The sequence below is a fragment of the Bos grunniens genome, chromosome 13, assembly GCF_055505025.1.
Source record: "Bos grunniens cultivar Pamir isolate PY7600 chromosome 13, Bosgru_T2T1.0, whole genome shotgun sequence".
Lineage (NCBI taxonomy): Eukaryota > Metazoa > Chordata > Mammalia > Artiodactyla > Bovidae > Bos > Bos grunniens.
The window spans coordinates 48743401-48758400 of record NC_141177.1 but is presented as its reverse complement, the minus strand read 5'-3'; the positions used below and the strand labels follow the sequence as shown (position 1 = coordinate 48758400).

Here is a 15000-nt window from a genome sequence, read left to right as displayed (position 1 = left end):
TACAATGGGAATAGCTGACTCGGGACCAGTTTAGGTATTAACTTTATCTTGCCATGGAATCCCCACTGACTAGGTAATTTACTCTATACAGCTAGGAAATGGATTTGTGTAAGAAACTATGTATTCCATTAGTGAACTTTCCAGGGAACAGTGATTCCAGGGAAGCTAATAAAAACTTCAAAGCTCTCTATAATATAGCACCAAGGCTTTGAAGATCCCCCTTATTTAACCCTTGCTAAAAGAAAAGAATGCCAGCAAGACTGTAGAGTATGAATATTCCTTACCACATTTACATTGCAAAAAGGCTTTGTCTGGGGACTTCCTTGGTGGTCCAGTGATTAAGATTCTGGGCACCCAATGCAGGGAACTGGTCAGGAAACTAGATCCCACCTGCCACAAATAAGAGCCTGCACACAGCAATGAAGATCCAGTGCAACCAAATTAATTAACTTTAAAAATATTTATTTATTTACTTGTTTATTTTTGGCTGTTCTGGGGTCTCATTGCTGTGTATGGGCTTTCTCTAGTTGTGGAGAGAAGCAGGGGCTCCTCTCTGGTTGGGGTGCTCGGGCTTCTCATCATGGTGGCTTTTCTCTTGTTGCGGAGCTCAGGTGCATGGGGTTCAGTGGTTGCTAAACGTGGGCTGAGTAGTTGCGGCTCCAGGACTCCTGAGCATGGGCTCAGTAACTGTGGTGGATGGGCCTAGTTGCCCCCTGGCATGTGAGATCTTCCAGGACCAGGGATCAAACCAGTGTCTCTGGCACTGCAAGACAGATTCTTAACCACTGGATCACCAGGAAAGTCCAATTAATTAACTTTTTAAAAAAAGGCTTTGTCTGTTGGGAAAGAAAAGTCAACTTGTAAGACTCTTTAATTAGCTTATGCATTAAAGCCTTCAACATAAAGGCTCTTTGTTGGCTATAATCCACATTAAAACACTGATCTACTTTACAGATTATTTTCTTCAAGCTGTCCTAAGATTTCTTGAGTTTTATGAAGTTCCACTGAACTTAGAAAGAGGCTAGAAACAGTACACAAATGCAGAGCGGTAGGGTGTCTGATTCCTGTCAAAGTGACAAGCAGAAAAGTCACCAAAGCTCAGGACGCGGTGCACGTCCCCAGAATCACATCTGTCTCGTCCAAGATAAGATTCGTGCCCAGGATTCAAAGCATAAGGAAAAGCTTACATTGTTTTGGTTGGAATAATTCAGTCTGCTGACATCTACAGTGTCTTCCAGGAAGATATCAACTCCCTTATTTTCCATCTTTTCCTCCCTCTTTCTTCCAAGTCAATCTTAAGAGCAACAGTACAGAGCCGGATGGGGAACCAGATCAAAACACACTTGTGGGTGCCAAGCATGGGGACCTCTGGAGACAACATCCTTTTAATTGATTCCTGTTGGTGAAAAAATGTTTCAATCCAGTTGGAACCATCTACACTTGAAACCATCTTATAAACTTTGTGTGCTTTTGATTTTTGAAAATTTTACTCAAAAGAAATAAGCTCCCCAATGTAACCAAATTCGTCCAAGCTCTCTCTCATCAGCCAAGAGAAAAATTTCCTTTCAGTCACGTTAGGGCTAGGACAGGTGACCTAAACAGCTTCCCGGTGTCACATTTTTTTAAAGTCCTGTAATGGTTTTCCAGGTGTTTTCCTACTACTCTGTATCTTAAGAGATACACTTAGATATACTCTTGGAAAGAAAAATTCACTGTTTTGCTCTAAAGGATTAAGAAACCAAATTAAGAAACTCAATCTCTGAATTTAGTGACTTTTCCCACACTATCAGCTATTAAAGACAGTTTGTTTTTTTTTTCTGGCTTGTTGCTTTAAGATGTCAAGATGTATTCTGCTTTTCCAATCTGGACATGGTGTTTCCTTTCACATCACCCCTCATTGTTACACTAACCAGATGTTTCTGCCTTTTTCCAGAAGACAGTGGTATTGAGACTTTACACTCTAGGCTTCTCCCAGGTCATCCGTTCAGATATTTACCTCATTTCTTCCCAATGGTTCCAGACAAATCTTCTTTATATCCATGATTTTAAAAATCTCAGAGCTAACACACACACATGCCTACGCAGCGTCATATCCTGTGCCAAGACTGAATTAGTGTGGTTTTCTCTTTGGACTCATCATATAATGACCTAAAGATGGATTATATCTGGATTCTCAGAGGCCTGTTAAATATTAACCAGGATGATGTGAAATGTCCGAAAACTGGGTCTGTCTGAACCTCCATTATTAATCCAGTCTGCCATTATTTCTTGGTGAGATTCTATAATTCATTTTGAAACTGTCACCAACCCACTTGTAAAGCTAATGAAACCTATAATCTCCCTCTCCAGAAATATTCTAAAATGAAATGGTAGCTATCATGGCTGTTTGAGAATAGGGTTTAGCGAACTGCAACCCCTGGGCCAGATCTGGTCCACTGTCGATTGTTGTCAATAAAATTTTACTGGAACACAGACGTGCTCACTTGTTTCCACAGTCTATGTGGCTGTTTTCCTGCCTCAACAGTTGAGTTGAATAGATGTGACAGAGACAGTATGGCCTCCATAGCCTGTATTTTCACATAGCCCCATAGATAATATTTACTATCTAGCCCTTCACAGAAAAGTCTGCCCATCTCTGCTTTAAAATCAGTGACTCAGAAGACAGTGATTATTATTTCCACTCTGTGTGATTTTGCAAAGTAAAATGATAAAATTATGTGTAAAAATGCCAGGATTCAGTAGGCAATTAATACTTGTCCCTTCTAGTTGCCAGGCTCCTTCTGGTCCTCTAGTCTCTTCCTCTCTGCTGTATTCTCCTTGCAGAGTTGAAAGTTTACTACTCTTGACACTGGGAATTATTTCAGTATTGGCTATTTCATCTTTTCATTATCTACAGACTTCTTTTTCTTCCCATTGAGAAGGTGGCTTTCTCTGCAAAGTGCTATATCTCAGTTACCTTTGTTTTCCCATGGCCTGGCACATAGCCAAATCCTAGCCAAGATTTTTCTCAAAGAATAAGTGAGCCAAGAAATAGCAAATCTACACTAGAAATATTTGTAATTCTAACAGTCCATGCAAAGATCATTTATAATAGACAAGTATTATAGTATCAGGTTTCCTAAACTAAATTTCACAAATAATGAGCACTTTTTTGGGGGCGGAGTGGGGGGGGCGGTATCATGGATTTAAGGTTACAGCTTGCTACATATTACAGTAGTTTTATTGATAAGACAAAGGGCAAGTTAACACTCAAACCATGCATAGGTACAAAGACGTTCCTAGAACCCAAGAAAACAAAAATGATTCCTGCTTACACCCAACAACTTAAAAGAAATTAAATCCTCTAACCAAACCTCTTATCTTTGAGTGATAATGTAAAGTATAATATTCTTGGTCTATAAAGAGAGTCTGAATTTAAGATTTCTAATCATAGTGACACACTTTTGCATAAAATAATTTCTTTGAAAAGATCGTTCTCTTGTTTTTTCATGGACTTAAATGAAGAGTTTCATTCACTTAAAAAATGAATTATAAAAATGAATTAGGCAGTGAGGGTATAATAGTGAGGAAATAAAGTTCTTGCCCTCACTTTACTGAAACAGATTATCTTAGAGAGATCTTACAATTCATTTTGACAAGATTCTTCAAGTTATTTATCTTTCATAAATTTTCCATTGTATTAAGTTTCATAAATAACTAAGGGAGTCTCACATCTCCACAGTAGAGGCAGGTTTTCATACTGGATTGTTTTCCATCAGTGCTGTAACAAATTACTACATACTTGGTGGCTTAAAATAACTTTATTATCTTACAGCCCTAGAGGTTAGAAGTCTGAATTGGGTCTCACTGGCCTGAAAATTGAAGTGTCAGCATGGCTGCATCCCCTCTGGCAGCTTCAGGGGCGAATCTATTTCCTGGCCTTTTCAGCTTCTAGAGGCCCCTGCTTTCCTTGACCTGTGGCCCCTCCTCCAAAGACTTCATCCCACGGCATCACTCTTACACTGACTCTCCTGCATCTCCTTCACGTCAGAGGACCCTTGTGATTACGTAGGACCCACCTGGACCATCAGGATAACTTCCCCATTTCAAGGCCAGATAAGACCTTCCTATTTGCCATGTAACCTAATATATCCATAGTCTCTGCGAATTAGGATATGAACCATGATTCTTTGGGGAGTCATGATTCTCCCTACCACACATAACTTTGTAGCAAGCAGTTCAATAAGCCTAGGTCACAGCCATGACCCAGGGTAGAACCTGAAATACCAGGACCCCTAGAAACCAGCCCTCCAATTTACTAGAATGTTACTCCTATCCACGCAGTCCCCTGACGCCTCCCAGAGGCACACCACCTCCTTTCCCCAACCAGTCCCACCATGGTTGCCATTTCTTATTCATCAAACCATGTTCTATTCATGCCTTCAACTCTTCTAAGAATAAAACTAATTTTTCCTCCATTTGTTCCCCCTCCAGGTGAAGGGAAAACCATGCCTTTTCCTCCATCCTTCTATTCTCATGATGGATAAAACAGCCCTGCCCTAGTGTTACACAAAGATTTATTATAGTAAAGATTTATTCATCTCCATCCTGTTGTTGTGTTACTATCTGTGTTACAGAAACACACATATCATCAAAGTTCAAATAATAAGGGTAGGCATGTGTGTGTGTGTGTATGTATGATATAAACTCATTGAGAGCAAAGACTATTTAACTTGTTAAATACAGATACTTAGGAAATAGTACAGTCAGCTTACCTCCAGTCCTAAGGAATTACTAAGTAGTCTTGGGCCATGACAATAAAATAAGACATGTTTCTGAGACTACACTCAGAGTCTCATAGAGATTTCCTCTTGTCTAAAGTAAGTAGAGAGAAGAGCCAGGTGGGCCCGGCTCTGGCAGGGCAGGGAGGGTGACCCTGGGCCCTGAGATGTCATCTTCGGGGACCAGAGCAGCTGGTTATGGAACACTGAGCTGGATCCTGGTGAGGGAGATTAGAGCCAACCCTTCTGTTTTTGACAACGGCCTTTGGCCACAACTAGGGCTCCTGTTCAGCTAGCATCTGCTATGATGCAACACCCATGTGGCTGCATGGAGCGTATTTTCTAAGTCTCTTCTCCTACTGGCACTTGGTTACGATCCTTGGGTACTGGAAGCATCTCTTGAGAACGAGCCCTACTCACTTATACAAGAGTTCACCCCAGGTCATCAGAAGCCAACTGTCCACCAAACCAAAGATCATTCACCTTAGAACTTTTCAAATCAAAGGTTTCTAAAATACCTTGATCAACTGGGTATTGAAAACTGCTATTTAATCATTTTTAAAATCTCTAATAAAAAAATGGAAACTTAGGGAAGAGACTGAATCATTTTGACTTCCTCTGTGAAAGCTTCCCAGGTGCCACAGAGGTAAAGGATCTGCCTGCCAATGTAGGAGACACAAGAGACATGAGTTCGATGCCTGGATAGATCAGGAAGATCCCTGGAGTAGGAAATGGCAACCCACTCCAGTATTCTTGCCTGGAAAGTCCCATGGACAGAGGAGCCTGGTGGGCTACAGTCCATGGGGACACAGAGAGTCAGACACGACTGAGCACAGCACACACACCCACTCTGAGTGTCCTGGACGCCCACCGTTCTGTTCCACACATTCTCCATCTCCAACTCAGCTCAGCAGCTACCCCCAGCCCATGAACCCAGATGCCAAAAAGATGTATTTTCCCTCCAAGTAACACTTCTAGGCACAAGACGTGAAAACTACAGGAATGTTTCCATTTCTCTCGTGAGTCTAGGTCCTTCTGTGAAGGCTTCCCAAGTGGTGCCATCACCCCTCACATGGGTTGACATGGAACCACTGGGTGGGGCTGGAGGGCTGCATCAGAGGAGCTGACTATACTGAGACTAGACGTCAGCTCTGGGGTCACAGCCAAAGGGTCAGGTTATCACAAGTGCCCTGTGTATCCTGGGAGGGTGATGGAGCCCAGTGCGAGAGGGGCAAGGGGAAGGAGACACAAGGTGGTTACAGCTCAGGCTGCGGATTCCCCCGGTGTGACTGGCATCACCTGCCGGGCTTGCTTTCCTGGGGCCGGAGGTAAGGGCAGCAGGGGCTCTGCAGGGCTGCAACCAGGTGGGCTTCCAGGAGGTGGAGGTGGGGCAGGGACTAGGCTTGGTAAGGGAGGCTGGGAAGGGATGACCCTGGGGGAAAGGAATAGGAGAGCATGGAGCAACTGGAGAGCAAGGCTCAGGGCGCACAAAGCAGAGGAGGAGGAGAAGTTGGCAGCAATTACGTGACACCGAGTGAGAGCTTCATAAATACTTGGTGATGACGAGAGAGACTCCAGCCACCTCTGCACAGAGCCTGACAGGGAAAGGCTTGACAGTTTCTCAAGTGTCAGCCGGGGGGGGCCAGGTGTGTGTGTGTGTGTGTGTGTGTGTGTGGACAAGGAGATGACGATGATGATGATGAACAAGAAGAAGAAAGAGAAGCGGGCAGGGGAGGACAGGAGCAAAAATCCAGTTTTACGATATTAATATCTCATGATCATCTCAAAGTTACTCATCAGCTGACCAGAAGGCAACTCTTACTGTGTCTTACAGCCTAAGTCTTGTACCTACAATGTCCTTTCCAGATAAACTCTCTTAGCACAGAGGTTCTGAGCAAGAACCTCTTGAGAGCTTCCCGCTCTCCTCCTTGTGATTGTGGGGTTGGGTGGCAGGGAAGTAAAAGCCATAACCAACCAGAATTGACCCTCAGGGCAACCACTCAAAGATGGTATTAGATCATCCGAATTAGATTTGACTTTCCATCAGCCTGACTCCTTATCTGCTGCAAATCACATCCCACGCCTTGCAATGCAGCCTCTGTCTGTCCTCCTTTATTTAAACAGAGGCAGGGCTTAGTCTGGGCCACCTTAACCTTCCTGTCAGGGACAGATACTCTGCCGCCACGTGACTTAACCACAGGCTTCCTCTTAGACCCGACCAGAGGGGAAGACTCAGTCGTGACAACCAGCACACGCCCTTCCTGCCTCCACCAGCCATGGCCCATCCATCAGAGATGCTTCCTAGGAGGGGCTGGTCCCACCATTTACACCAGAGCTGCCCCGTGGCGGCTGCCTCCCTTCCATGTCACACCTGTAAGCACCCAGGAAATGCCTTCAATAGCTGACAGTTTAACCTAAGGTCTCCAAGGTGGTGACAATACCGCACACCCCCTCCCCAGGCCCTCTGAGGGGACCAGGCGTGGGTGATCACACCCCACAGACCAATGGTCAGTGAGTAGACCAGCCACTGTGTCAGTCCAGCAAGAAGTTCATGGATGAAGGGACGGGTCCTGAGCCTAAGGAATCTGGGTCAGAAAGATGCATTCGCCACCTCATTTACCCCAGTAAACGTTCATCACGCACCTTCCACATACCAGACACTGTTCCAGGCGCTTGACGTCAAGTAGCAAACAAAACAGAAAGAAATCCTTTGCCTCCTGGAGTTAACAGTCTAGTAGTAAGTGAGGAAATGCCTCTTTCCACATAATTAATGTGAAAGGAACCAGAGCAATGGCACGAGACAAGGGCCCAGCAATGCTCGTGCAGAATGGAGGAGGAGAAAACACTTCTTGCTGGAATAAGGGAGGCTCGAGGAGGAAACAGGAGCATGACTTCGTTAAAACACAAATAAATATGCCTTCAGAGGCTCAAATATATATAGAAGTTTTCAGGAAAGACGACCCTACTGTGCTTTCTTTCATGTATTAAGGACTACTCCTCCATCACCTCCAAGGACAGGTCAATGGGGCTACAGGAGCAGGAGGCAGACACTAGGGGTTCAAGGGTGGCAGGGCAGATGGGGTTCAAAAGTCATGTTCAGACCCTCATTACAGTCAGATGTATAATCAACTCATATAATCTCCCTCACGGCCCAGCAAAACCTACATACCCACTTCAGACAGTTTACTATCAGCTTTCATCACTGTCCCCCTCTGTTGATCCCAATGGTCAATCACCCTGATTCAGTGTGTGCTTTGTCTATGCCCGCCTGCTGTCAAGAGCCCTCTGGGATCCCACCCTGCATCCATTGCAGCCCACATCACACAGAAAAATGCCCACAGAGTCTCTCTCCCTGAACAGCTTTTCTGGAAATATACTCGAGAATCAGAGAGTCACCTTTCAGTAGATGTGCAATAATCTAGTTGAATCTGTTGGCTTAATTTTTAAAATGTGTGAATTAAACACACACACAACTTTGCTTCCTTTGGGCCATCAACTGAGAAACTGCATAATTCCTTTTGGCTGGAACCTAGAAAACTTTGTTCCAAATTCAGCCAGGCTCCTCTTTTGGAGAATCCTTGTCAGACAGGTGTGCAGTTTCTATAGAAACGCTTCCATCAACAGAGATGCTCCTCCAGGCAGGGTAGCCTGTTCATTAGACAGTCAGAGGTTTCAAAAATTCTAATTTTTTTTTATATCCTCAGCCTATGGGCCCTGAGATCGATTTGGCTTTTTAAAAAACAAAAAGTAGATCGATATGAATTTAAAAGTGATTTCCTTTTAGCCATGAATCCAGTCATTAAGCAGAGCAATTTGAAGGAGAGGAGGAAAATCAATGGATACACTGAGAAGTGGAAAAGAGGAACTGTGACTGTCCGTAATGACAAAATATTGCCAAGAGATTTGGAAAGACAGCCTTTTGAGGAAACAATAAGTTTGGTGGTCTTAATGGCAGTCCTGAGGACTAATGACGGTCCTCGGTTTTGGCTGTAAGTCCTGGGAAATGGGAAGAAGGGCACCCCGCGAGGACTACCCCTGGCCTGGAGAGGATGACCAGCTTTAGGATGAGGGGGCTGAGAGGGTGCTGTTCCTGGGGTCCAGCCAAAGAGATCTGGGCGTGTCCAGGTAGGGCTAGCAGCTGTCATGGGGCTTAAGTGAGTTAGACCTGGGGAAAGACCTAAGGCAGCCACTGGTGATTAAGTTTCATCCAATTTATGTGTGATTAAAGTAAATCCCTACTCTTTAGCTGTCTTTCTCCAACTTTGATATTGGAAATTCTCACATCTCTCTCTAAATCAGGGGATATTATACAGACCAAGCCTGGGAAACGTGCCCAGGGATGCAGTCTATGAAAAAAATAAACTATTCAGCTGGGTCTCACCTTAACCCTCTGGTGTATCTACCTGGAAAGCTTATTTTAAAAGAATATGCTAAGTTTTGCTTCTCTTTTAAAATCCCATAAGTAAATCAGAAGTGTACATGTTATTTTTTGTGAGAGCAAATATCCAAAACTCTTGGTTATTTGCTGCTTTTTCAGCTGGTCTCAACAGTATTGTAAACACATTGTGAAATCATCAATACTTACGTTTTATTTTGTAACTCGAAACTCAGAAAGAATTCATCACCCCTTCCTAGTTTTCTCCTTTAGTTTTAGAAAATGACCAGTTTCTGATGTAGCTAGAATCTGGAAAAAAAAAAAAATTTTTTTTTTTGTTAAACTATAGGATGTGACTTCTAAAGCTGAGGAATACATAAATGAGATGAAATAAATTCTCTGAGAACAGTGGACTTCACCAGACTTTATCACTACCCCTCATTTCCATAAGGCCTCCAACAAGGGGAAGTGAAACTGACATAAAATTTCTGTAACAGTATTTTTTTTTTCTACTTGGTCATGCCCATCACGGCTAAAAACTGCCTTGCTTAACCTGGCTTAACTTGAAACATGTGCCATCAGCTACTGTAAACAACCAAGTTACCCCCCCATTTCTGCAACACAGAGTTCCCTTTCTTTCTCAATAAAGGGAAACCTTAGCAAGTTATGTCAAAAAGCATTGCAAGCCATTCACCCACATATGCAGGAGACCCAGAGCAACCAGAGACTAAAGCAGACATGGCCAGAGGGGACGGAAGAGTGTCAATTATGCTCCCTTCATCTTGTAGGAGGCAGCAGATGAAATTTTAACGGATGAACAAACTCTTATCCCCCCAGGATGCTTTGACAATCTCCCAGATCTTGAATTAAAAAGTGCTGCTGTTTTTAACCATGCAGGATTTGCTCATTTGGCCTGTGGCTGCCTCACTCCCGTGAGCACTTCTGCTCCTGGAGGCTGGTGAGGTCTGGTGGCTTTGTTCTCTGCACCAGGCTCAGTGCAACTTCAGAAGCCAAAGGTCACCAAGCCCTCCGGGTTAACTGAATATGCGGTGCAGTGCTCCGAAAATGCATCCAGAAACCCCTTTCTGTGTCCTTCCCAACTTCCTTTATTTATGCCAGACTCCCGGGATCTTGATTTGCCCTGCTGGCAGCAGCAAAAGGAATATCCTTCCAGCTTTCCTTGCCACTCCCCCTGCTTCTCTTAGCCAGACCTTTGCTTTAGTATGTTTCTTCCTGTTTACAGCAGTGGCTAAAGGCGTTTAAGTACTGCAGTACACAGACCGCCCTAGGGGGGTGGGAAGCTCTTTTTACAAAACTGTCTACCTACAGAGATGCCTATGGTAACATGACCCCAAAACTTCCCCCCCAAATTCTAAAGTATAGAGATGCTCTGTTGCCAGGATATACTGGGCAGGGTATATTGAAGTATAATGTATCATAACACATGTACTTCGGTAAAGAACCTGCCTGCAATGCAGGAGACCCAGGTTCAATTCTTGGGTTGGTAAGATCCCCTGGAGGAGGGTATGGCAACCCACTCCAGTATTCTTGCCTGGAGAATCCCATAGAGGAGCCTGGCAGGCTACAGCGCAAGAGTCAGACATGCCTTAGCGTCTAAACCACCACCACCACCACGTGTACTTGGGGGGTTTGGGGGAGAATGGATACATGTCTAAGGATGGCTGAGTCACTCTGCTGTGCACCTGAAATCACCACAACATTGTCAACTGGCTACATTCCAATACAAAATAAAAAGTTAAAACTAAAAATTTTTAGAAAATGTACTTATGGATTATTATTATTATTAGTGGTAGTCATTAGAACAGATTAATGTGAAAAAGAGAAACATGTTAAAATTACAATATAAAGGAACTCCCTGATGGTCAGGACTCTATGATCTCACCACCAAGGGCCAGGGTTCAATCCCTGGTCAAGGAGCAAAGATCCCATAAGGCACTTGGTGAGGCCAAAAAGTAAATAAAGAGAAAGAAAGAAAAAAGATGACAATATATAGGCAAATGCATAAGGATAACATGACTGAAAAGAGCAGATTTAAAACTGTTCCAAGGTGCTGATTACAATTTTACCAAATAAATGATCACATATATCCATATGTGATCCATAGCTATGGAAATAATTATCTACAGATATATATTTTACATCTTATATTATATATAGATACTTAGTGGTAAAGAATCTGTATGCCAATGCAGGAGACTTAAGAGACATAGGTTCGATCCCTAGGTCGGGAAGATGCCCTGGAGGAGGAACCCACTCCAGTATTCTTGCCTGGAGAATCCCATGGACAGAGGCGCCTGGCAGGGTTGCAGAGAGTTGGACACAACTGAAGTGACTTAGTAAGCAAGCTATATGGTACAATTAAACTGAAAGAAGGAGCTGGTTCTTGATGATTATTAAGTTCTAGGATTCTATGAAAACTGAGTGTTAAAACTCTCACCAGCCTGAAAATATCCAACACTTCAGAATTACAGAATCTTGTCATCAGAAGGGGCTTGAGCTCAATCCTTTCATTTTGTAGATTAGAAAATTAGTCCAAAAGAAGTTAAATGACTTATTCATGGTCATAAACCTACTTCCTGGCAGGACCAGCGCCTGGCCCACACATGAATCTGCCTCCTCGTCTCCAGAGCGCACTGCAATGGACTCAGGCAAAGAAGTAGGGGGGCCCCGGTTACCTGAATGCTCACTGTCCAGATCCCCACATGGTGAGGAGCTTTTTTTAGGGAAACGTGCCTTCAAAACTCTACAATATTTCCTAACAATCAACCATCAAGTGACTTGAATTCCCACTCAAAATCCCATCCCTGCTCATCATCAGCATCTTTCCTAATTGCAAATCTTGCCCTCCAAATACAGAATTTCATGAGGTTAATCAAAATATTAGAGAACTTCAGCAATGACAGGTTAAACAGTGGCAAATGGGGACTGAGCAGGCGGATGAGCCACAGTCATTTAAGAGAAACATTTTAAATGGGTGACAAGGTAGGGATTTCAACCCAGGAGGAGTTTGATAGTCAACAATATAAAAGGCCCAGAGGAAAATGGCTAGGATCTCAAGTATTTCTGTAAAACTGACCATCTTAAAGATGTGATGTCAATGTCAAATGGGATTTATAAAGTACCATGATACACAATTACAAGTTTGTCTAAAAGTGTATTCCTCTCCAAACAATTAATACTTGATTTTTAGCATTGCTCATTCTAAGAGTTAGCCAAGGTCAAAATGATCATCTACATTTTGTGAAGTCTAAACTAAAAATACTATTTTCGTGATATTCAGAGTTTTTGGCCAGATAATGCCCCAAAGCTTTTAAAAACTGTATTATGACATTCTGGTCCCTGCTTAAGTTGATTCAATTAAAATGGCTTTTTCCTGGTTCTAATTATCCCCAGATAACAAGGACCTGCTGTAGAATCTTCAGAAAAAATTTTTTAAAGTATAAATCAGTAACATGGAGGGTTTTATGTCATTTCAAGCCAAGCATACATTTTAGAAGGAGGCACTTTAGATCTGAAATATCAGGGCACAGTGCGTTTTTAGTTGGTCCCTCTGTCTTAAAAAATCATGCATTTTATACAAAATAACAAGATTACAAAATTACAAATAACCATTTGTCTCAATTCTTTTAAAAAGTGTGAAACTATAATATGTTTACCATCCTGAATGACATAATTAAATTTTACAACCTATTTTACGTGAACATAACCATGAAAAACTTTCATAAGATTCTTATCATGGCTAATTTGCATACTGTGATTAGTTCTATTATCTGCAATTATTTGTACTTCTGTGTAATTCAGTCTGAACTTCACCTGAGGACAATCAAGTTGCCCGAGTTGTCCTAGGTTCAAAATGTTTATTACATGAAAATGGTTGACATTCAGGGCTGCTTAACATTCACTTAGATAATGAAAGGGCCTCTGGTATCATGAAAACACAAGGCTTCATTTTAAAAGCATAAATTATTCAGTGGAACATTTTCTTCTAGGAGAATAAGAAAAGTAAGAGAACCGTTGTTTTTTTTTTTTTTCCATTAAATAAAACTGTAATGTTCTATAATAGAAAGATATTTATTTTCCAAATCTGTAGCAGTACTAATCATCTAAATAATTGATGACAGATAGAGCTTAAAGTATGTGGGATACTATACAGATTTGAAAGATTCACTTCTTGGGAACTTTCTAGCTTCTGTGACCAAAATAATAAACAATTTGTGATTCAGTTTGTTTACCAATCTCTCTCAAAGGTCAGGACCAAAATTATTGACTCAGCCTTGCTGTCAAATTTCCTTCTTTCCCAAATGAGGATAAATGTATGACTCAGGATTAAGATGTGACTAACGTTTCCTTCCAGTAGAACAGCAAAGCCACCAGCTCCTATGGCCACCAGAGACTGAAGAACAAAGGTGGGGAATACCATGTAGATGCCTGAGTGATTTCACCACTGTGGTCTAAGAACAATAAGAAGAAAACGCTCAAAATCACCCTCCCAAATATTTGAGCCTCAGGCTAAGTGAACCAGACAAGCCCTCCGCTCTGGTCTCCTTCCTGGAGGGGAATCAGAGAGCAAACGGAAATTCAAGGACCAGGGGAATCCCTGCTCCAATGACTCAGGTAAGTTTCTGCCCACCTCAGGGGAGAGGTTCCGTTGTTTGCTCTAAAAAGGAAGTGTTGGTGCAGGCAAGACGGATCAAACTACAGGAAACAAGAAATCATGGGCTGGGCTCCTTACTTTTGGCCAGCTGATTTAGAAGCAAGTGTCTGTCAATGTTAAAACTGCCTTTAAAAGGAAATGTACCACTAGACTTCCTATCAGCACAAAGAGATGACATCATAAAACTGATAATAAACATGGCTATCCCTCCCCCAATGGATTGGCATTTTGTAGCCATGAGGGAGGGAGCATCCCCTTGCTGTCTAAGCAGGGATCCCAGGTGGGCTCAGGAATCCCACAGATGGCCTTAAAATGCTTTCTAACTGGGTCAGGTTTCCTCACCTCACCAACCTCTTTATTCATCTGTAAAATGGATACAGGAACAAAATCATAAGTGTCTTACAGTTTTAAGTGTCCAGTGTGTAGCATGGTGCTTTGAACACAAAATCACGTTCAAGAGTTTCGTTTACAGGAGACAAGGTGGGGAGGTTCGGTGCCCATTTGGCTGCACTGTTTAAGCCACCAGGAGCCAGCCCGGCTGGAAAAAGCACCATCATCAAATGACACCATAAAACCATGGATCTGAATGCACTCAAGACAGATGTGAACAACTGGTCAACGGGCTGGATTCTGTCTGAGAGTTGAATACAAGAACGGATTTTAATAACTGAACAACTGCTATGGCTTTAATGATAGCTTTGGATAGGCTAAAGGCTGAACTGACAAAGAGGGTTTTTTTCAGCCAGATTTGCTCAGTGTTTGAGTGAGTGGTGTTGCTGGGGCTTGAAATAAGGGGTGGGAAGCCGGATGGGGCCAGCTCTCCAGGCAGGAGAAGAAAGGTGGTTCGAGTCCAGGCCTTGGTGTGCCTGGGGTCAAGGGCATCTGCTATACTGCTTCCTCTGGGTACATGGGCTGGTGAAAATGCTAGAAAAGAAACCAAACCAACTCAACAGTGGTTTGGGCTCAAAACCCTCCCTTTGGACAAATAAGGAGCTGAAAAGTGATTTTCAAAGTTTACACAGTGATGAAGTCTGACTGACCAAGCAAAGACGATGAGAGATTTCCAAATTCAGGGCAGAATGGATATTTTTTTTCCCTTTTTGAAGAAAAAGAGGACACAATAAACAGTAAAAACGTAGATCAAGGAAAATTAATTGACCTAAAATAAAGAGAGATTCACAAACTTATGG

The 15000-nt window shown here is 42.7% G+C and overlaps 1 protein-coding gene across 44 annotated transcripts in view; it reads right to left on the bottom strand.

The window, feature by feature from the left end:
* The window catches only part of SVIL (supervillin), a 256217-nt gene that overhangs the window by 206474 nt on the left and 34743 nt on the right, over positions 1-15000 (bottom strand). For 32 of the 44 annotated variants that reach the window (XM_086333936.1, XM_086333952.1, XM_086333949.1 and 29 more), the window contains one exon: positions 9346-9444. The exons of 9 other annotated variants lie outside the window; for them this stretch is intronic. The gene's annotated coding sequence lies outside the window, so the exon portion shown is untranslated. Of the gene's footprint in view, positions 1-1187; positions 1397-9345; positions 9445-15000 lie in introns of those variants that run through there. 3 more of the 44 variants (XM_086333938.1, XM_086333978.1, XM_086333935.1) reach the window with 2 other exon arrangements.